Source organism: Pelmatolapia mariae, linkage group LG4 (genome assembly GCF_036321145.2).
Source record: "Pelmatolapia mariae isolate MD_Pm_ZW linkage group LG4, Pm_UMD_F_2, whole genome shotgun sequence".
NCBI classification, from domain to species: Eukaryota; Metazoa; Chordata; class Actinopteri; order Cichliformes; family Cichlidae; genus Pelmatolapia; species Pelmatolapia mariae.
In genome coordinates, this window is record NC_086230.1 from 7,931,336 (window position 1) to 7,954,793 (window position 23,458).

Sequence of the window (23,458 nt, forward strand, 5' to 3'; positions counted from 1 at the left end):
CCAGGTCTGCTGGATAATGCGTCCAGGTCGGCTGGCTTATCCTCCAGGCCAGCTGCCTATTGTCTCCAGGTCGGCTGGATAATGTATTCAGGTCGGCTGGCCGACGTAGCCAGGTCTGCTGGCTAATGTGTCCAGGTCGGGTAGATTATGCTGTGGGTCGGTTGGATAATGTGTCCAGGTCGGTTGGCTAATGAGTCCAGGTCGGCTCCATAATGTGTCCGTCTCGGTTGGCTAATGTAGCCAGGTCTGTTGGATAATGCATCCAGGTCGGCTGGCTTATGTTCCAGGTCGGCTGGATAATGTGTCCAGGTCTGCTGACTAATGTGTCCAGGTCGGCTGGCTGATGTAGCCATGTCTGCTGGATAATGCGTCCAGGTCGGCTGGCTTATCCTTCAGGTTGGCTGGCTAATGTGTCCAGGTCGGCTGGCTTATGTTCCAGGTCGGCTGGATAATGCATCCAGGTCGGCTGGCTAATGCGTCCAGGTCGGCTGGCTTATGTTCCAGGTCGGCTGGCTAATGCGTCCAGGTCGGCTGGCTAATGTGTCCAGGTCGGCTGGCTAATGTGTGCAGGTTGGCTGGCTTATGTGTCCAGGTTGGCTGGCTGATGTAGCCAGGTCTGCTGGATAATGCGTCCAGGTCGGCTGGCTTATCCTCCAGGCCGGCTGACTATTTTGTCCAGGTTGGCTGGCTAATGTGTGCAGGTCGGCTGGTTTATGTGTCCAGGTCGGCTGGCTGATGTAGCCAGGTCTGCTGGATTATGCGTCCAGGTCGGCTGGCTTATCCTCCAGGTTGGCTAGATAATGTATCCAAGTCGGCTGGCTAATGTGTCCAGGTCGGCTGGCTTATGCTCCAGGTCGGATGGAAAATGTGTCCAGGTCGGCTGGCTAATGCGTCCAGGTCGGCTGGCTTATGCTCCAGGTTGGCTTGATAACGTATCCAGGTCGGCTGGCTAATGTGTCCCGGTCGGCTGGCTTATGTTCCAGGTCGGCTGAATAATGAGTCCAGGTCGGCTCGATAATGTGTCCAGGTCGGCTGGCTAATGTAGCCAGGTTGGCTGGCTAATGCGTCCAGGTCGGCTGGCTAATGCTTCCAGGTCGGCTGGCTAATGTGTGCAGGTCGGCTGGCTAATGTAGCCAGGTCTGCTGGATAACGTGTCCAGGTCGGCTGGCTTATGCTCCAGTTCGGCTGGATAACGTATCCAGGTCGGCTGGCTAATGTGTCCAGGTCGGCTGGCTTATGTTCCAGGTCGGCTGAATAATGAGTCCAGGTCGGCTCGATAATGTGTCCAGGTCGGCTGGCTAATGTAGCCAGGTTGGCTGGCTAATGCGTACAGGTCGGCTGGCTAATGCTTCCAGGTAGGCTGGCTAATGTGTGCAGGTCGGCTGGCTTATGTGTCCAGGTGGGCAGGCTGATGTAGCCAGGTCTGCTGGATAATGCGTCCAGGTCGGCTGGCTTATCCTCCAGGCCGGCTGCCTATTGTCTCCAGGTCGGCTGGATAATGTATCCAGGTCGGCTGGCCGACGTAGCCAGGTCTGCTGGCTAATGTGTCCAGGTCGGGTAGATTATGCTGCGGGTCAGTTGGATAATGTGTCCAGGTCGGTTGGCTAATGAGTCCAGGTCGGCTCCATAATGTGTCCAGCTCGGTTGGCTAATGTAGCCAGGTCTGTTGGATAATGCATCCAGGTCGGCTGGCTTATGTTCCAGGTCGGCTGGATAATGTGTCCAGGTCTGCTGACTAATGTGTCCAGGTCGGCTGGCTGATGTAGCCATGTCTACTGGATAATGCGTCCAGGTCGGCTGGCTTATCCTCCAGGTTGGCTGGCTAATGTGTCCAGGTCGGCTGGCTTATGTTCCAGGTCGGCTGGATAATGCATCCAGGTCGGCTGGCTAATGCGTCCAGGTCGGCTGGCTTATGTTCCAGGTCGGCTGGCTAATGCGTCCAGGTCGGCTGGCTAATATGTCCAGGTCGGCTGGCTAATGTGTGCAGGTTGGCTGGCTTATGTGTCCAGGTTGGCTGGATGATGTAGCCAGGTCGGCTGGATAATGCGTCCAGGTCGGCTGGCTTATCCTCCAGGCCGGCTGATTATTTTGTCCAGGTTGGCTGGCTAATGTGTGCAGGTCGGCTGGTTTATGTGTCCAGGTCGGCTGGCTGATGTAGCCAGGTCTGCTGGATTATGCGTCCAGGTCGGCTGGCTTATCCTCCAGGTTGGCTGGATAATGTATCCAAGTCGGCTGGCTAATGTGTCCAGGTCGGCTGGCTTATGTTCCAGGTCGGATGGAAAATGTGTCCACGTCGGCTGGCTAATGCGTCCGGGTCGGCTGGCTTATGTTCCGGTTCGGCTGTATAATGTGTCCAGGTCGGCTGGCTGATGTAGCCAGGTCGGCTGGCTGATGTAGAAAGGTCGGCTGGCTAATGCTCCAGGTCGGTTGGCTAATGTGTCCAGGTCGGCTAACTTATGCTCCAGGTCGGCTGGATAATGTGTCCAGGTCGGCAGGCTGACGTAGCCACGTCTGCTGGCTAATGTGAACATGTCCTGGAACACATGTTCCAGGACGGCTGGATAATGTGTCCAGGTCGGCTGGCTTATGCTCCAGGTCGGCTAGGTAATGTGTCCAGGTCGGCTGGCTGATGTGTCCAGGTCGGCTGGCTGATGTAGCCAGGTCTGCTGGATAATGTGTCCAGGTCGGCTGCCTATTGTCTCCAGGTCTGCTGGCTAATGTGTCCAGGTCGGGTAGATTATGCTCCAGGTGGGTTGGATAATGTGTCCAGGTCGGTTGGCTAATGAGTCCAGGTCGGCTCGATAATGTGTCCAGGTCGGCTGGCTTATCCTCCAGGTCGGCTGGCTAATGTGTCCAGGTCGGCTGTCTTATGTTCCAGGTCGGCTGGATAATGCGTCCAGGTCGGCTGGCTAATGCGTCCAGGTCGGCTGGCTTATGTTCCAGTTCGGCTGGATAATGTGTCCAGGTCGGCTGGCTGATGTAGCCAGGTCGGCTGGCTAATGCGTCCAGGTCGGCTGGCTAATGTGTCCAGGTCGGCTGGCTAATGTGTGCAGGTTGGCTGGCTTATGTGTCCAGGTTGGCTGGCTGATGTAGCCAGGTCTGCTGGATAATGCGTCCAGGTCGGCGGGCTTATCCTCATGGCCGGCTGACTATTTTGTCCAGGTTGGCTGGCTAATGTGTGCAGGTCGGCTGGCTTATGTGTCCATGTAGGCTGGCTGATGTAGCCAGGTCTGCTGGATTAAGCGTCCAGGTCGGCTGGATTATCCTCCAGGTTGGCTGGATAATATATCCAGGTCGGCTGGCTAATGTGTCCAGGTCGGCTGGATTATGTTCCAGGTCGGATGGATAATGTGTCCAGGTCGGCTGGCTAATGCGTCCGGGTCGGCTGGCTTATGTTCCAGATCGGCTGGATAATGTGTCCAGGTCGGCTGGCTGATGTAGCCAGGTCGGCTGGCTGATGTAGAAAGGTCGGCTGGCTAATGCTCCAGGTCGGCTGGCTAATGTGTCCAGGTCGGCTAACTTATGCTCCAGGTCGGCTGGATAATGAGTCCACGTCGGCAGGCTGACGTAGCCACGTCTGCTGGCTAATGTGAACATGACCTGGAACACATGTTCCAGGTCGGCTGGATAATGTGTCCAGTTCGGCTGGCTGACGTGTCCAGTTCGCCTGGCTGATGTAGCCAGGTCTGCTGGATAATGTGTCCAGGTCGGCTGGCTTATGCTCCAGGTCGGCTGGCTAATGTGTCCAGGTCGGCTAGCTTATGCTTCAGTTCGGCTGGATAATGTGTCCAGGTCGGCTGGCTAATGTGTCCAGGTCGGCTAGCTTATGCTCCAGGTCGGCTGGATAATGTGTCCAGGTCGGCTGGCCGACGTAGCCAGGTCTGCTGGCTAATGTGTCCAGGTCGGCTAGCTTATGCTCCAGGTCGGTTGGCTAATGCGTACAGGTCGGCTGGCTTATGTCCCAGTTGGGCTGGATAATGTGTGCAGGTCGGCTGGCTGATGTAGCCAGGTCGGCTGTCTGATGTAGCCAGGTTGGCTGGCTAATGCGTCCAGGTCGGCTGGCTAATGCTTCCAGGTCGGCTGGCTAATGTGTGCAGGTCGGCTGGCTTATGTGTCCAGGTGGGCAGGCTGATGTAGCCAGGTCTGCTGGCTAATGCGTCCAGGTCGGCTGGCTTATGTTCCAGGTCGGCTGGATAATGTGTCCAGGTTGGCTGGCTAATGCGTCCAGGTCGGCTGGCTAATGCTTCCAGGTCGGCTGGCTAATGTGTCCAGGTCGGCTGGCTTGTCCTCCAGGCCGGCTGCCTATTGTCTCCAGGTCGGCTGGATAATGTGTCCAGGTCGGCTGGCCGATGTAGCCAGGTCTGCTGGCTAATGTGTCCAGGTCGGGTAGATTATGCTCCAGGTCAGTTGGCTAAAGTGTCCAGGTCGGTTGGCTAATGAGTCCAGGTCGGCTGACTAATGTGTCCAGGTCGGCTGGCTGATGTAGCCAGGTCAGCTGGATAATGTGTCCAGGTCGGCTGCCTATTGTCTCCAGGTCTGCTGGCTAATGTGTCCAGGTCGGGTAGACTATGCTCCAGGTGGGTTCGATAATGTGTCCAGGTCGGTTGGCTAATGAGTCCAGGTCAGCTGGCTAATGTGTCCAGGTCGGCTGTCTTATGTTCCAGGTCGGCTGGATAATGTGTCCAGGTCGGCTGGCTAATGCGTCCAGGTCGGCTGGCTTATGTTCCAGTTCGGCTGGATAATGTGTCCAGGTCGGCTGGCTGATGTAGCCAGGTCGGCTGGCTAATGCGTCCAGGTCGGCTGGCTAATGTGTCCAGGTCGGCTGGCTAATGTGTGCAGGTTGGCTGGCTTATGTGTGCAGGTTGGATGGCTGATGTAGCCAGGTCTGCTGGATAATGCGTCCAGGTCGGCTGGCTTATCCTCAAGGCCGGCTGACTATTTTGTCCAGGTTGGCTGGCTAATGTGTGCAGGTCGGCTGGCTTATGTGTCCAGGTCGGCTAACTTATGCTCCAGGTCGGCTGGATAATGTGTCCAGGTCGGCTGGCTTATGCTCCAGGTCGGCTGGATAATGTGTCCAGGTCGGCTAGCTTATGCTCCAGGTCGGTTGGATAATGTGTCCAGGTCGGTTGGCTAATGAGTCCAGGTCGGCTCGATAATGTGTCCAGCTCGGCTGGCTAATGTAGGCAGGTCTGCTGGATAATGCATCCAGGTCGGCTGGCTTATGTTCCAGGTCGGCTGGATAATGTGTCCAGGTCGGCTGGCTAATGCGTCCGGGTCGGCTGGCTTATGTTCCCGTTCGGCTGGATAATTTGTCCAGGTCGGCTGGCTTATGTAGCCAGGTCGGCTGGCTGATGTAGAAAGGTCGGCTGGCTAATGCTCCAGGTCGGCTGGCTTATCCTTCAGGTTGGCTGGATAACGTATCCAGGTCGGCTGGCTAATGAGTCCAGGTCGGTTGGCTAATGAGTACAGGTCGGCTCGATAATGTGTCCAGCTCGGCTGGCTAATGTAGCCAGGTCTGCTGGATAATGCATCGAGGTCGGCTGGCTTATGTTCCAGGTCGGCTGGATAATGTGTCCAGCTCGGCTGGCTAATGTAGCCAGGTCTGCTGGATAATGCATCCAGGTCGGCTGGCTTATGTTCCAGGTCGGCTGGATAATGTGTACAGGTCGGCTGGCTGATGTAGCCAGGTCGGCCGGATAATGAGTCCAGGTCGGCTGGCTAATGTGTCCAGGTCGGCTGACTATTTTGTCCAGGTTGCCTGGCTAATGTGTGCAGGTCGCCTGGCTGATGTGTCCAGGTGGGCAGGCTGATGTAGCCTTGTCTGCTGGATAATGCGTCCAGGTCGGCTGGCTTATCCTCCAGGCCGGCTGCCTATTGTCTCCAGGTCGGCTGGATAATGTGTCCAGGTCGGCTGGCCGACGTAGCCAGGTCGGTTGGATAATGTGTCCAGGTCGGTTGGCTAATGTAGCCAGGTCTGCTGGATAATGCATCCAGGTCGGCTGGCTTGTGTTCCAGGTCGGCTGGATAATGTGTCCAGGTCGGCTGACTAATGTGTCCAGGTCGGCTGGCTGATGTAGCCAGTTCTGCTGGATAATGCGTCCAGGTCGGCTGGCTTATCCTCCAGAATGGCTGACTAATGTATCCAGGTCGGCTGGCTAATGCATCCAGGTCGGCTAACTTATGCTCCAGGTCGGCTGGATAATGTGTCCAGGTCGGCAGGCTGACGTAGCCACGTCTGCTGGCTAATATGAACATGACCTGGAACACATGTTCCAGGTCGGCTGGATAATGTGTCCAGGTCGGCTGGCTGATGTGTCCAGGTCGGCTGGCTGATGTAGCCAGGTCTGCTGGATAATGTGTCCAGGTCGGCTGGCTTATGCTCCAGCTCGGCTGGCTAATGTGTCCAGGTCGGCTAGCTTATGCTCCAGGTCGGCTGGATAATGTGTCCAGGTCGGCTGGCTAATGAGTCCAGGTCGGCTAGCTTATGCTCCAGGTCGGCTGGATAATGTGTCCAGGTCGGCTGGCCGACGTAGCCAGGTCTGCTGGCTAATGTGTCCAGGTCGGCTAGCTTATGCTCCAGGTCGGTTGGATAATGTGTCCAGGTCGGTTGGCTAATGGGTCCAGGTCAGCTCGATAATGTGTCCAGCTCGGCTGGCTAATGTAGCCAGGTCTGCTGGATAATCTATTCAGGTCGGCTGGCTTATGTTCCAGGTCGGCTGGATAATGTGTCCAGGTCGGCTGGCTGATGTAGCCAGGTCGGCCGGATAATGAGTCCAGGTCGGCTGGCTAATGTGTCCAGGTCGGCTGACTATTTTTTCCAGGTTGGCTGGCTAATGTGTGCAGGTCGCCTGGCTTATGTGTCCAGGTGGGCAGGCTGATGTAGCCAGGTCTGCTGGATAATGATTCCAGGTCGGCTGGCTTATCCTCCAGGCCGGCTGCCTATTGTCTCCAGGTCGGCTGGATAATGTGTCCAGGTCGGCTGGCCGACGTAGCCAGGTCGGTTGGATAATGTGTCCAGGTCGGTTGGCTAATGTAACCAGGTCTGCTGGATAATGCATCCAGGTCGGCTGGCTTATGTTCCAGGTCGGCTGGATAATGTGTCCAGGTCGGCTGACTAATGTGTCCAGGTCGGCTGGCTTATGTAGCCATGTCTGCTGGATAATGCGTCCAGGTCGGCTGGCTTATCCTCCAGGCCGGCTGGCTAATGTGTCCAGGTTGGCTGGCTTCTGTTCCAGGTCGGCTGGCTAATGCGTCCAGGTCGGCTGGCTTATGTTCCAGTTCGGCTGGATAATGTGTCCAGGTCGGCTGGCTAATGCTCCAGGTCGGCTGGCTAATGTGTCCAGGTCGGCTAACTTATGCTCCAGGTCGGCTGGATAATGAGTCCACGTCGGCAGGCTGACGTAGCCACGTCTGCTGGCTAATGTGAACATGACCTGGAACACATGTTCCAGGTCGGCTGGATAATGTGTCCAGTTCGGCTGGCTGACGTGTCCAGTTCGCCTGGCTGATGTAGCCAGGTCTGCTGGATAATGTGTCCAGGTCGGCTGGCTTATGCTCCAGGTCGGCTGGCTAATGTGTCCAGGTCGGCTAGCTTATGCTTCAGTTCGGCTGGAAAATGTGTCCAGGTCGGCTGGCTAATGTGTCCAGGTCGGCTAGCTTATGCTCCAGGTCGGCTGGATAATGTGTCCAGGTCGGCTGGCCGACGTAGCCAGGTCTGCTGGCTAATGTGTCCAGGTCGGCTAGCTTATGCTCCAGGTCGGTTGGCTAATGTGTCCGGGTCGGTTGGCTTATGTTCCAGGTCGGCTGGATAATGTGTCCAGGTCGGGTGGCTAATGCGTCCAGGTCGGCTGGCTTATGTTCCAGTTCGGCTGGATAATGTGTCCAGGTCGGCTGGCTTATGTAGCCAGATCGGCTGGCTGATGTAGAAAGGTCGGCTGGCTAATGCTCCAGATCGGCTGGCTTATCCTTCAGGTTGGCTGGATAATGTGTCCAGGTCGGCTGGCTGATGTAGCCAGGTCGTTTGGATAATGTGTCCAGGTCGGCTGGCTAATGTGTCCAAGTCGGCTGACTAATGTGTCCAGGTCGGCTGGCTGATGTAGCCAGTTCTGCTGGCTAATGTGTCCAGGTCGGCTGGCTTATGCGTCCAGGTCGGCTGGATAATGTGTCCAGGTTGGCTGGCTAATGCGTCCAGGTCGGCTGGCTTATGTCCCAGTTGGGCTGGATAATGTGTGCAGGTCGGCTGGCTGATGTAGCCAGGTCGTTTGGATAATGTGTCCAGGTCGGCTGGCTAATGTGTCCAAGTCGGCTGACTAATGTGTCCAGGTCGGCTGGCTGATGTAGCCAGTTCTGCTGGCTAATGTGTCCAGGTCGGCTGGCTTATGCGTCCAGGTCGGCTGGATAATGTGTCCAGGTTGGCTGGCTAATGCGTCCAGGTCGGCTGGCTTATGTCCCAGTTGGGCTGGATAATGTGTGCAGGTCGGCTGGCTGATGTAGCCAGGTCGGCTGTCTGATGTAGCCAGGTTGGCTGGCTAATGCGTCCAGGTCGGCTGGGTAATGCTTCCAGGTCGGCTGGCTAATGTGTGCAGGTCGGCTGGCTTATGTGTCCAGGTGGGCAGGCTGATGTAGCCAGGACTGCTGGATAATGCGTCCAGGTCGGCTGGCTTATCCTCCAGGCCGGCTGCCTATTGTCTCCAGGTCGGCTGGATAATGTGTCCAGGTCGGCTGGCCGACTTAGCCAGGTCTGCTGGCTAATGTGTCCAGGTCGGGTAGATTATGCTCCAGGTCAGTTGGCTAAAGTGTCCAGGTCGGTTGGCTAATGAGTCCAGGTCGGCTGACTAATGTGTCCAGGTCGGCTGGCTGATGTAGCCAGGTCAGCTGGATAATGTGTCCAGGTCGGCTGCCTATTGTCTCCAGGTCTGCTGGCTAATGTGTCCAGGTCGGGTAGACTATGCTCCAGGTGGGTTCGATAATGTGTCCAGGTCAGTTGGCTAATGAGTCCAGGTCAGCTGGCTAATGTGTCCAGGTCGGCTGTCTTATGTTCCAGGTCGGCTGGATAATGTGTCCAGGTCGGCTGGCTAATGCATCCAGGTCGGCTGGCTTATGTTCCAGTTCGGCTGGATAATGTGTCCAGGTCGGCAGGCTGACGTAGCCACGTCTGCTGGCTAATATGAACATGACCTGGAACACATGTTCCAGGTCGGCTGGATAATGTGTCCAGGTCGGCTGGCTGATGTGTCCAGGTCGGCTGGCTGATGTAGCCAGGTCTGCTGGATAATGTGTCCAGGTCGGCTGGCTTATGCTCCAGCTCGGCTGGCTAATGTGTCCAGGTCGGCTAGCTTATGCTCCAGGTCGGCTGGATAATGTGTCCAGGTCGGCTGGCTAATGAGTCCAGGTCGGCTAGCTTATGCTCCAGGTCGGCTGGATAATGTGTCCAGGTCGGCTGGCCGACGTAGCCAGGTCTCCTGGCTAATGTGTCCAGGTCGGCTAGCTTATGCTCCAGGTCGGTTGGATAATGTGTCCAGGTCGGTTGGCTAATGGGTCCAGGTCGGCTCGATAATGTGTCCAGCTCGGCTGGCTAATGTAGCCAGGTCTGCTGGATAATCTATTCAGGTCGGCTGGCTTATGTTCCAGGTCGGCTGGATAATGTGTCCAGGTCGGCTGGCTGATGTAGCCAGGTCGGCCGGATAATGAGTCCAGGTCGGCTGGCTAATGTGTCCAGGTCGGCTGACTATTTTGTCCAGGTTGGCTGGCTAATGTGTGCAGGTCGCCTGGCTTATGTGTCCAGGTGGGCAGGCTGATGTAGCCAGGTCTGCTGGATAATGATTCCAGGTCGGCTGGCTTATCCTCCAGGCCGGCTGCCTATTGTCTCCAGGTCGGCTGGATAATGTGTCCAGGTCGGCTGGCCGACGTAGCCAGGTCGGTTGGATAATGTGTCCAGGTCGGTTGGCTAATGTAACCAGGTCTGCTGGATAATGCATCCAGGTCGGCTGGCTTATGTTCCAGGTCGGCTGGATAATGTGTCCAGGTCGGCTGACTAATGTGTCCAGGTCGGCTGGCTTATGTAGCCATGTCTGCTGGATAATGCGTCCAGGTCGGCTGGCTTATCCTCCAGGCCGGCTGGCTAATGTGTCCAGGTTGGCTGGCTTCTGTTCCAGGTCGGCTGGCTAATGCGTCCAGGTCGGCTGGCTTATGTTCCAGTTCGGCTGGATAATGTGTCCAGGTCGGCTGGCTAATGCTCCAGGTCGGCTGGCTAATGTGTCCAGGTCGGCTAACTTATGCTCCAGGTCGGCTGGATAATGAGTCCACGTCGGCAGGCTGACGTAGCCACGTCTGCTGGCTAATGTGAACATGACCTGGAACACATGTTCCAGGTCGGCTGGATAATGTGTCCAGTTCGGCTGGCTGACGTGTCCAGTTCGCCTGGCTGATGTAGCCAGGTCTGCTGGATAATGTGTCCAGGTCGGCTGGCTTATGCTCCAGGTCGGCTGGCTAATGTGTCCAGGTCGGCTAGCTTATGCTTCAGTTCGGCTGGATAATGTGTCCAGGTCGGCTGGCTAATGTGTCCAGGTCGGCTAGCTTATGCTCCAGGTCGGCTGGATAATGTGTCCAGGTCGGCTGGCCGACGTAGCCAGGTCTGCTGGCTAATGTGTCCAGGTCGGCTAGCTTATGCTCCAGGTCGGTTGGCTAATGTGTCCGGGTCGGTTGGCTTATGTTCCAGGTCGGCTGGATAATGTGTCCAGGTCGGGTGGCTAATGCGTCCAGGTCGGCTGGCTTATTTTCCAGTTCGGCTGGATAATGTGTCCAGGTCGGCTGGCTTATGTAGCCAGATCGGCTGGCTGATGTAGAAAGGTCGGCTGGCTAATGCTCCAGATCGGCTGGCTTATCCTTCAGGTTGGCTGGATAATGTGTCCAGGTCGGCTGGCTGATGTAGCCAGGTCGTTTGGATAATGTGTCCAGGTCGGCTGGCTAATGTGTCCAAGTCGGCTGACTAATGTGTCCAGGTCGGCTGGCTGATGTAGCCAGTTCTGCTGGCTAATGTGTCCAGGTCGGCTGGCTTATGCGTCCAGGTCGGCTGGATAATGTGTCCAGGTTGGCTGGCTAATGCGTCCAGGTCGGCTGGCTTATGTCCCAGTTGGGCTGGATAATGTGTGCAGGTCGGCTGGCTGATGTAGCCAGGTCGTTTGGATAATGTGTCCAGGTCGGCTGGCTAATGTGTCCAAGTCGGCTGACTAATGTGTCCAGGTCGGCTGGCTGATGTAGCCAGTTCTGCTGGCTAATGTGTCCAGGTCGGCTGGCTTATGCGTCCAGGTCGGCTGGATAATATGTCCAGGTTGGCTGGCTAATGCGTCCAGGTCGGCTGGCTTATGTCCCAGTTGGGCTGGATAATGTGTGCAGGTCGGCTGGCTGATGTAGCCAGGTCGGCTGTCTGATGTAGCCAGGTTGGCTGGCTAATGCGTCCAGGTCGGCTGGGTAATGCTTCCAGGTCGGCTGGCTAATGTGTGCAGGTCGGCTGGCTTATGTGTCCAGGTGGGCAGGCTGATGTAGCCAGGACTGCTGGATAATGCGTCCAGGTCGGCTGGCTTATCCTCCAGGCCGGCTGCCTATTGTCTCCAGGTCGGCTGGATAATGTGTCCAGGTCGGCTGGCCGACTTAGCCAGGTCTGCTGGCTAATGTGTCCAGGTCGGGTAGATTATGCTCCAGGTCAGTTGGCTAAAGTGTCCAGGTCGGTTGGCTAATGTGTCCAGGTCGGGTAGACTATGCTCCAGGTGGGTTCGATAATGTGTCCAGGTCAGTTGGCTAATGAGTCCAGGTCAGCTGGCTAATGTGTCCAGGTCGGCTGTCTTATGTTCCAGGTCGGCTGGATAATGTGTCCAGGTCGGCTGGCTAATGCGTCCAGGTCGGCTGGCTTATGTTCCAGTTCGGCTGGATAATGTGTCCAGGTCGGCTGCCTGATGTAGCCAGGTCGGCTGGCTAATGCGTCCAGGTCGGCTGGCTAATGTGTCCAGGTCGGCTGGCTAATGTGTGCAGGTTGGCTGGCTTATGTGTGCAGGTTGGCTGGCTGATGTAGCCAGGTCTGCTGGATAATGCGTCCAGGTCGGCTGGCTTATCCTCAAGGCCGGCTGACTATTTTGTCCAGGTTGGCTGGCTAATGTGTGCAGGTCGGCTGGCTTATGTGTCCAGGTCGGCTAACTTATGCTCCAGGTCGGCTGGATAATGTGTCCAGGTCGGCTGGCTTATGCTCCAGGTCGGCTGGATAATGTGTCCAGGTCGGCTGGCCGACGTACCCAGGTCTGCTGGCTAATGTGTCCAGGTCGGCTAGCTTATGCTCCAGGTCGGTTGGATAATGTGTCCAGGTCGGTTGGCTAATGAGTCCAGGTCGGCTCGATAATGTGTCCAGCTCGGCTGGCTAATGTAGGCAGGTCTGCTGGATAATGCATCCAGGTCGGCTGGCTTATGTTCCAGGTCGGCTGGATAATGTGTCCAGGTCGGCTGGCTAATGCGTCCGGGTCGGCTGGCTTATCCTTCAGGTTGGCTGGATAACGTATCCAGGTCGGCTGGATAATGAGTCCAGGTCGGTTGGCTAATGAGTACAGGTCGGCTCGATAATGTGTCCAGCTCGGCTGGCTAATGTAGCCAGGTCTGCTGGATAATGCATCGAGGTCGGCTGGCTTATGTTCCAGGTCGGCTGGATAATGTGTCCAGCTCGGCTGGCTAATGTAGCCAGGTCTGCTGGATAATGCATCCAGGTCGGCTGGCTTATGTTCCCGTTCGGCTGGATAATTTGTCCAGGTCGGCTGGCTTATGTAGCCAGGTCGGCTGGCTGATGTAGAAAGGTCGGCTGGCTAATGCTCCAGGTCGGCTGGCTTATCCTTCAGGTTGGCTGGATAACGTATCCAGGTCGGCTGGATAATGAGTCCAGGTCGGTTGGCTAATGAGTACAGGTCGGCTCGATAATGTGTCCAGCTCGGCTGGCTAATGTAGCCAGGTCTGCTGGATAATGCATCGAGGTCGGCTGGCTTATGTTCCAGGTCGGCTGGATAATGTGTCCAGCTCGGCTGGCTAATGTAGCCAGGTCTGCTGGATAATGCATCCAGGTCGGCTGGCTTATGTTCCAGGTCAGCTGGATAATGTGTACAGGTCGGCTGGCTGATGTAGCCAGGTCGGCCGGATAATGAGTCCAGGTCGGCTGGCTAATGTGTCCAGGTCGGCTGACTATTTTGTCCAGGTTGCCTGGCTAATGTGTGCAGGTCGCCTGGCTTATGTGTCCAGGTGGGCAGGCTGATGTAGCCTTGTCTGCTGGATAATGCGTCCAGGTCGGCTGGCTTATCCTCCAGGCCGGCTGCCTATTGTCTCCAGGTCGGCTGGATAATGTGTCCAGGTCGGCTGGCCGACGTAGCCAGGTCGGTTGGATAATGTGTCCAGGTCGGTTGGCTAATGTAGCCAGGTCTGCTGGATAATGCATCCAGGTCGGCTGGCTTATGTTCCAGGTCGGCTGGATAATGTGTCCAGGTCGGCTGACTAATGTGTCCAGGTCGGCTGGCTTATCCTCCAGGATGGCTGACTAATGTATCCAGTTCGGCTGGCTAATGCATCCAGGTCGGCTAACTTATGCTCCAGGTCGGCTGGATAATGTGTCCAGGTCGGCAGGCTGACGTAGCCACGTCTGCTGGCTAATATGAACATGACCTGGAACACATGTTCCAGGTCGGCTGGATAATGTGTCCAGGTCGGCTGGCTGATGTGTCCAGGTCGGCTGGCTGATGTAGCCAGGTCTGCTGGATAATGTGTCCAGGTCGGCTGGCTTATGCTCCAGCTCGGCTGGCTAATGTGTCCAGGTCGGCTAGCTTATGCTCCAGGTCGGCTGGATAATGTGTCCAGGTCGGCTGGCTAATGAGTCCAGGTCGGCTAGCTTATGCTCCAGGTCGGCTGGATAATGTGTCCAGGTCGGCTGGCCGACGTAGCCAGGTCGGCTGGCTAATGTGTCCAGGTCGGCTAGCTTATGCTCCAGGTCGGTTGGATAATGTGTCCAGGTCGGTTGGCTAATGGGTCCAGGTCGGCTCGATAATGTGTCCAGCTCGGCTGGCTAATGTAGCCAGGTCTGCTGGATAATCTATTCAGGTCGGCTGGCTTATGTTCCAGGTCGGCTGGATAATGTGTCCAGGTCGGCTGGCTGATGTAGCCAGGTCGGCCGGATAATGAGTCCAGGTCGGCTAGCATATGCTCCAGGTCGGTTGGATAATGTGTCCAGGTCGGTTGGCTAATGAGTCCAGGTCGGCTCGATAATGTGTCCAGCTCGGCTGGCTAATGTAACCAGGTCTGCTGGATAATGCATCCAGGTCGGCTGGCTTATGTTCCAGGTCGGCTGGATAATGTGTCCAGGTCGGCTGACTATTTTGTCCAGGTTGGCTGGCTAATGTGTGCAGGTCGCCTGGCTTATGTGTCCAGGTGGGCAGGCTGATGTAGCCAGGTCTGCTGGATAATGATTCCAGGTCGGCTGGCTTATCCTCCAGGCCGGCTGCCTATTGTCTCCAGGTCGGCTGGATAATGTGTCCAGGTCGGCTGGCCGACGTAGCCAGGTCGGTTGGATAATGTGTCCAGTTCGGTTGGCTAATGTAACCAGGTCTGCTGGATAATGCATCCAGGTCGGCTGGCTTATGTTCGAGGTCGGCTGGATAATGTGTCCAGGTCGGCTGACTAATGTGTCCAGGTCGGCTGGCTTATGTAGCCATGTCTGCTGGATAATATATCCAGGTCGGCTGGCTTATCCTCCAGGTCGGCTGGCTAATGTGTCCAGGTTGGCTGGCTTCTGTTCCAGGTCGGCTGGCTAATGCGTCCAGGTCGGCTGGCTAATGCGTCCAGGTCGGCTGGCTTATGTTCCAGTTCGGCTGGATAATGTGTCCAGGTCGGTTGGCTGATGTAGCCAGGTCGGCTGGCTAATGCGTCCAGGTCGGCTGGCTAATGTGTCCAGGTCGCCTGGCTAATGTGTGCAGGTTGGCTGGCTTATGTGTCCAGGTTGGCTGGCTGATGTAGCCAGGTCTGCTGGATAATGCGTCCAGGTCGGCTGGCTTATCCTCCAGGATGGCTGACTATTTTGTCCAGGTTGGCTGGCTAATGTCTGCAGGTCGGCTGGCTTATGTGTCCAGGTCGGCTGGCTGATGTATCCAGGTCTGCTGGATTATGCGTCCAGGTCGGCTGGCTTATCCTCCAGGTTGGCTGGATAATGTATCCAGGTCGGCTGGCTAATGTGTCCAGGTCGGCTGGCTTATGTTCCAGGTCGGATGGATAATGTGTCCAGGTCGGCTGGCTTATGTGTCCAGGTCGGCTGGCTGATGTATCTATGTCTGCTGGATTATGCGTCCAGGTCGGCTGGCTTATCCTCCAGGTTGGCTGTATAATGTATCCAGGTCGGCTGGCTAATGCATCCAGGTCGGCTAACTTATGCTCCAGGTAGGCTGGATAATGTGTCCAGGTCGGCAGGCTGACGTAGCCACGTCTGCTGGCTAATGTGAACATGACCTGGAACACATGTTCCAGGTCGGCTGGATAATGTGTCCAGGTCTGCTGGCTTATGCTCCAGGTCGGCTGGATAATGTGTCCAGGTCGGCTGGCTGATGTGTCCAGGTCGACTGGCTGATGTAGCCAGGTCTGCTGGCTAATGTGTCCAGGTCGGCTAGCATATGCTCCAGGTCGGTTGGATACTGTGTCCAGGTCGGTTGGCTAATGAGTCCAGGTCGGCTCGATAATGTGTCCAGCTCGGCTGGCTAATGTAGCCAGGTCTGCTGGATAATGCATCCAGGTCGGCTGGCTTATGTTCCAGGTCGGCTGGATAATGTGTCCAGGTCGGCAGGCTGATGTAGCCAGGTCGGCTGGATAATGAGTCCAGGTCGGCTGGCTAATGTGTCCAGGTCGGCTGACTAATGTGTCCAGGTCGGCTGGCTGATGTAGCCAGTTCTGCTGGATAATGCGTCCAGGTCGGCTGGCTTATCCTCCTGGTCGGCTGGGTAATGCGTCCAGGTCGGCTGGCTTATGTTCCAGTTGGGCTGGATAATGTGTCCAGGTCGGCTGACAAATGTGTCCAGGTCGGCTGGCTTATGTAGCCATGTCTGCCGGATAATGCGTCCAGGTCGGCTGGCTTATCCTCCAGCGCGGCTGGCTAATGTGTCCAGGTTGGCTGGCTTCTGTTCCAGGTCGGCTGGATAATGCGTCCAGGTGGGCTGACTATTTTGTCCAGGTTGGCTGGCTAATGTGTGCAGGTCGCCTGGCTTATGTGTCCAGGTGGGCAGGCTGATGTAGCCAGGTCTGCTGGATAATGCGTCCAGGTCGGCTGGCTTATCCTCCAGGCCGGCTGCCTATTGTCTCCAGGTCGGCTGGATAATGTGTCCAGGTCGGCTGGCCGACGTAGCCAGGTCGGTTGAATAATGTGTCCAGGTCGGTTGGCTAATGCATCCAGGTCGGCTGGCTTATGTTCCAGGTCGGCTGGATGATGTGTCCAGGTCGGCTGGCTTATGTAGCCATGTATGCTGGATAATGCGTCCAGGTCGGCTGGCTTATCCTCCAGGTCGGCTGGCTAATGTGTCCAGGTTGGCTGGCTTCTGTTCCAGGTCGGCTGGCTAATGCATCCAGGTCGGCTGGCTAATGCGTCCAGGTCGGCTGGCTTATGTTCCAGTTCGGCTGGATAATGTGTCCAGGTCGGCTGGCTGATGTAGCCAGGTCGGCTGGCTAATGCGTCCAGGTCTACTGGCTAATGTGTCCAGGTCGGCTAACTTATGCTCCAGGTAGGCTGGATAATGTGTCCAGGTCGGCAGGCTGACGTAGCCACGTCTGCTGGCTAATGTGAACATGACCTGGAACACATGTTCCAGGTCGGCTGGATAATGTGTCCAGGTCGGCTGGCTTATGCTCCAGGTCGGCTGGATAATGTGTCCAGGTCGGCTGGCTAATGTGTCCAGGTCGGCTGACTATTTTGTCCAGGTTGGCTGGCTAATGTGTGCAGGTCGCCTGGCTTATGTGTCCAGGTGGGCAGGCTGATGTAGCCAGGTCTGCTGGATAATGCGTCCAGGTCGGCTGGCTTATCCTCCAGGCCGGCTGCCTATTGTCTCCAGGTCTGCTGGTATAATGTGTCCAGGTCGGCTGGCCGACGTAGCCAGGTCGGTTGGATAATGTGTCCAGGTCGGTTGGCTAATGTAACCAGGTCTGCTGGATAATGCATCCAGGTCGGCTGGCTTATGTTCCAGGTCGGCTGGATAATGTGTCCAGGTCGGCTGACTAATGTGTCCAGGTCGGCTGGCTTATGTAGCCATGTCTGCTGGATAATGTGTCCAGGTCGGCTGGCTTATCCTCCAGGTCGGCTGGCTAATGTGTCCAGGTTGGCTGGCTTCTGTTCCACGTCGGCTGGCTAATGCGTCCAGGTCGGCTGGCTAATGCGTCCAGGTCGGCTGGCTTATGTTCCAGTTCGGCTGTATACTGTGTCCAGGTCGGCTAGCTGATGTAGCCAGGTCGGCTGGCTAATGCGTCCAGGTCGGCTGGCTAATGTGTCCAGGTCGGCTGGCTAATGTGTGCAGGTTGGCTGGCTTATGTGTCCAGGTTGGCTGGCTGATGTAGCCAGGTCGGCTGGATAATGCGTCCAGGTCGGCTGGCTTATCCTCCAGGCCGGCTGACTATTTTCTCCAGGTTGGCTGGCTAATGTGTGCAGGTCGGCTGGCTTATGTGTCCAGGTCGGCTGGCTGATGTATCCAGGTCTGCTGGATTATGCGTCCAGGTCGGCTGGCTTATCCTCCAGGTTGGCTGGATAATGTATCCAGGTCGGCTGGCTAATGTGTCCAGGTCGGCTGGCTTATGTTCCAGGTCGGATGGATAATGTGTCCAGGTCGGCTGGCTTATGTGTCCAGGTCGGCTGGCTGATGTATCTAGTTCTGCTGGATTATGCGTCCAGGTCGGCTGGCTTATCCTCCAGGTTGGCTGTATAATGTATGCAGGTCGGCTGGCTAATGCATCCAGGTCGGCTAACTTATGCTCCAGGTCGGCTGGATAATGTGTCCAGGTCGGCAGGCTGACGTAGCCACGTCTGCTGGCTAATGTGAACATGACCTGGAACACATGTTCCAGGTCGGCTGGATAATGTGTCCAGGTCGGCTGGCTTATGCTCCAGGTCGGCTGGATAATGTGTCCAGGTCGGCTGGCTGATGTGTCCAGGTCGGCTGGCTGATGTAGCCAGGTCTGCTGGATAATGTGTCCAGGTCGGCTGGCTTATGCTCCAGCTCGGCTGGCTAATGTGTCCAGGTCGGCTAGCTTATTCTCCAGGTCGGCTGGATAATGTGTCCAGGTCGGCTGGCTAATGTGTCCAGGTCGGCTAGCTTATGCTCCAGGTCGGCTGGATAATGTGTCCAGGTCGGCTGGCCGACGTAGCCAGGTCTGCTGGCTAATGTGTCCAGGTCGGCTAGCATATGCTCCAGGTCGGTTGGATACTGTGTCCAGGTCGGTTGGCTAATGAGTCCAGGTCGGCTCGATAATGTGTCCAGCTCGGCTGGCTAATGTAGCCAGGTCTGCTGGATAATGCATCCAGGTCGGCTGGCTTTTGTTCCAGGTCGGCTGGATAATGTGTCCAGGTCGGCTGGCTGATGTAGCCAGGTCGGCTGGATAATGAGTCCAGGTCGGCTGGCTAATGTGTCCAGGTCGGCTGACTAATGTGTCCAGGTCGGCTGGCTGATGTAGCCAGTTCTGCTGGATAATGCGTCCAGGTCGGCTGGCTTATCCTCCTGGTCGGCTGGCTAATGCGTCCAGGTCGGCTGGCTTATGTTCCAGTTGGGCTGGATAATGTGTCCACGTCGGCTGACTAATGTGTCCAGGTCGGCTGGCTTATGTAGCCATGTCTGCTGGATAATGCGTCTAGGTCGGCTGGCTTATCCTCCAGGTCGGCTGGCTAATGTGTCCAGGTTGGCTGGCTTCTGTTCCAGGTCGGCTGGCTAATGTGTCCAGGTCGGCTGACTATTTTGTCCAGGTCGGCTGGCCGACGAAGCCAGGTCGGTTGGATAATGTGTCCAGGTCGGTTGGCTAATGCATCCAGGTCGGCTGGCTTATGTTCCAGGTCGGCTGGATAATGTGTCCAGGTCGGCTGACTAATGTGTCCAGGTCGGCTGGCTTATGTAGCCATGTCTGCTGGATAATGCGTCCAGGTCGGCTGGCTTATCCTCCAGGTCGGCTGGCTAATGTGTCCAGGTTGGCTGGCTTCTGTTCCAGGTCGGCTGGCTAATGCGTCCAGGTCGGCTGGCTAATGCGTCCAGGTCGGCTGGCTTATGTTCCAGTTCGGCTGGATAATGTGTCCAGGTCGGCTGGCTGATGTAGCCAGGTCGGCTGGCTAATGCGTCCAGGTCGGCTGGCTAATGTGTCCAGGTCGGCTAACTTATGCTCCAGGTAGGCTGGATAATGTGTCCAGGTCGGCAGGCTGACGTAGCCACGTCTGCTGGCTAATGTGAACATGACCTGGAACACATGTTCCAGGTCGGCTGGATAATGTGTCCAGGTCGGCTGGCTCATGCTCCAGGTCGGCTGGATAATGTGTCCAGGTCGGCTGGCTAATGTGTCCAGGTCGGCTGACTATTTTGTCCAGGTTGGCTGGCTAATGTGTGCAGGTCGCCTGGCTTATGTGTCCAGGTGGGCAGGCTGATGTAGCCAGGTCTGCTGGATAATGCGTCCAGGTCGGCTGGCTTATCCTCCAGGCCGGCTGCCTATTGTCTCCAGGTCTGCTGGATAATGTGTCCAGGTCGGCTGGCCGACGTAGCCAGGTCGGTTGGATAATGTGTCCAGGTCGGTTGGCTAATGTAACCAGGTCTGCTGGATAATGCATCCAGTTCGGCTGGCTTATGTTCCAGGTCGTCTGGATAATGTGTCCAGGTCGGCTGACTAATGTGTCCAGGTCGGCTGGCTTATGTAGCCATGTCTGCTGGATAATGCGTCCAGGTCGGCTGGCTTATCCTCCAGGTCGGCTGGCTAATGTGTCCAGGTTGGCTGGCTTCTGTTCCAGGTCGGCTGGCTAATGCGTCCAGGTCGGCTGGCTAATGCGTCCAGGTCAGCTGGCTTATGTTCCAGTTCGGCTGGATAATGTGTCCAGGTCGGCTGGCTGATGTAGCCAGGTCGGCTGGCTAATGCGTCCAGGTCGGCTGGCTAATGTGTCCAGGTCGCCTGGCTAATGTGTGCAGGTTGGCTGGCTTATGTGTCCAGGTTGGCTGGCTGATGTAGCCAGGTCTGCTGGATAATGCGTCCAGGTCGGCTGGCTTATCCTCCAGGCCGGCTGACTATTTTGTCCAGGTTGGCTGGCTAATGTGTGCAGGTCGGCTGGCTTATGTGTCCAGGTCGGCTGGCTGATGTAGCCAGGTCTGCTGGATTATGCGTCCAGGTCGGCTGGCTTATCCTCCAAGATGGCTGGATAATGTATCCAGGTCGGCTGGCTAATGTGTCCAGGTCGGCTGGCTTATGTTTCAGGTCGGATGGATAATGTGTCCAGGTCGGCTGGCTAATGCATCCAGGTCGGCTAACTTATGCTCCAGGTAGGCTGGATAATGTGTCCAGGTCGGCAGGCTGACGTAGCCACGTCTGCTGGCTAATGTGAACATGACCTGGAACACATGTTCCAGGTCGGCTGGATAATGTGTCCAGGTCGGCTGGCTTATGCTCCAGGTCGGCTGGATAATGTGTCCAGGTCGGCTGGCTGATGTGTCCAGGTCGACTGGCTGATGTAGCCAGGTCTGCTGGATAATGTGTCCAGGTCGGCTGGCTTATGCTCCAGCTCGGCTGGCTAATGTGTCCAGGTCGGCTAGCTTATGCTCCAGGTCGGCTGGATAATGTGTCCAGGTCGGCGGGCTAATGTGTCCAGGTCGGCTAGCTTATGCTCCAGGTCGGCTGGATAATGTGTCCAGGTCGGCTGGCCGACGTAGCCAGGTCTGCTGGCTAATGTGTCCAGGTCGGCTAGCATATGCACCAGGTCGGTTGGATACTGTGTCCAGGTCGGTTGGCTAATGAGTCCACGTCGGCTCGATAATGTGTCCAGCTCGGCTGGCTAATGTCGCCAGGTCTGCTGGATAATGCATCCAGGTCAGCTGGTTTTTGTTCCAGGTCGGTTGGATAATGTGTCCAGGTCGGCTGGCTGATGTAGCCAGGTCTGCTGGATAATGAGTCCAGGTCGGCTGGCTAATGTGTCCAGGTCGGCTGACTAATGTGTCCAGGTCGGCTGGCTGATGTAGCCAGTTCTGCTGGATAATGCGTCCAGGTCGGCTGGCTTATCCTCCTGGTCGTCTGGCTAATGCGTCCAGGTCGGCTGGCTTATGTTCCAGTTGAGCTGGATAATGTGTCCAGGTCGGCTGACTAATGTGTCCAGGTCGGCTGGCTTATGTAGCCATGTCTGCTGGATAATGCGTCCAGGTCGGCTGGCTTATCCTCCAGGTCGGCTGGCTAATGTGTCCAGGTTGGCTGGCTTCTGTTCCAGGTCGGCTGGCTAATGTGTCCAGGTCGGCTGACTATTTTGTCCAGGTTGGCTGGCTAATGTGTGCAGGTCGCCTGGCTTATGTGTCCAGGTGGGCAGGCTGATGTAGCCAGGTCTGCTGGATAATGCGTCCAGGTCGGCTGACTTATCCTCCAGGCCGGCTGCCTATTGTCTCCAGGTCTGCTGGATAATGTGTCCAGGTCGGCTGGCCGACGTAGCCAGGTCGGTTGGATAATGTGTCCAGGTCGGTTGGCTAATGTAACCAGGTCTGCTGGATAATGCATCCAGGTCGGCTGGCTTATGTTCCAGGTCGGCTGGATAATGTGTCCAGGTCGGCTGACTAATGTGTCCAGGTCGGCTGGCTTATGTAGCCATGTCTGCTGGATAATGCGTCCAGGTCGGCTGGCTTATCCTCCAGGTCGGCTGGCTAATGTGTCCAGGTTGGCTGGCTTCTGTTCCAGGTCGGCTGGCTAATGCGTCCAGGTCGGCTGGCTAATGCGTCCAGGTCGGCTGGCTAATGCGTCCAGGTCGGCTGGCTTATGTTCCAGTTCGGCTGTATAATGTGTCCAGGTCGGCTGGCTGATGTAGCCAGGTCGGCTGGCTAATGCGTCCAGGTCGGCTGGCTAATGTGTCCAGGTCGGCTGGCTAATGTGTGCAGGTTGGCTGGCTTATGTGTCCAGGTTGGCTGGCTGATGTAGCCAGGTCTGCTGGATAATGCGTCCAGGTCGGCTGGCTGATGTAGCCAGGTCTGCTGGATTATGCGTCCAGGTCGGCTGGCTTATCCTCCAGGTTGGCTGGATAATGTATCCAGGTCGGCTGGCTAATGTGTCCAGGTCGGCTGGCTTATGTTCCAGGTCGGATGGATAATGTGTCCAGGTCGGCTGGCTTATGTGTCCAGGTCAGCTGGCTGATGTATCTAGGTCTGCTGGATTATGCGTCCAGGTCGGCTGGCTTATCCTCCAGGTTGGCTGTATAATGTATCCAGGTCGGCTGGCTAATGCATCCAGGTCGGCTAACTTATGCTCCAGGTAGGCTGGATAATGTGTCCAGGTCGGCATGCTGACGTAGCCACGTCTGCTGGCTAATGTGAACATGACCTGGAACACATGTTCCAGGTCGGCTGGATAATGTGTCCAGGTCGGCTGGCTTATGCTCCAGGTCGGCTGGATAATGTGTCCAGGTCGGCTGGCTAATGTGTCCAGGTCGGCTGACTATTTTGTCCAGGTTGGCTGGCTAATGTGTGCAGGTCGCCTGGCTTATGTGTCCAGGTGGGCAGGCTGATGTAGCCAGGTCTGCTGGATAATGCGTCCAGGTCGGCTGGCTTATTCTCCAGGCCGGCTGCCTATTGTCTCCAGGTCTGCTGGTATAATGTGTCCAGGTCGGCTGGCCGACGTAGCCAGGTCGGTTAGATAATGTGTCCAGGTCGGTTGGCTAATGTAACCAGGTCTGCTGGATAATGCATCCAGGTCGGCTGGCTTATGTTCCAGGTCGGCTGGATAATGTGTCCAGGTCGGCTGACTAATGTGTCCAGGTCGGCTGGCTTATGTAGCCATGTCTGCTGGATAATGCGTCCAGGTCGGCTGGCTTATCCTCCAGGTCGGCTGGCTAATGTGTCCAGGTTGGCTGGCTTCTGTTCCAGGTCGGCTGGCTAATGCGTCCAGGTCGGCTGGCTAATGCGTCCAGGTCGGCTGGCTTATGTTCCAGTTCGGCTATATAATGTGTCCAGGTCGGCTAGCTGATGTAGCCAGATCGGCTGGCTAATGCGTCCAGTTCGGCTGGCTAATGCGTCCAGGTCGGCTGGCTTATGTTCCAGTTCGGCTGTATAATGTGTCCAGGTTGGCTGGCTGATGTAGCCAGGTCTGCTGGCTAATGCGTCCAGGTCGGCTGGCTAATGTGTACAGGTCGGCTGGCTAATGTGTGCAGGTTGGCTGGCTTATGTGTCCAGGTTGGCTGGCTGATGTAGCCAGGTCGGCTGGATAATGC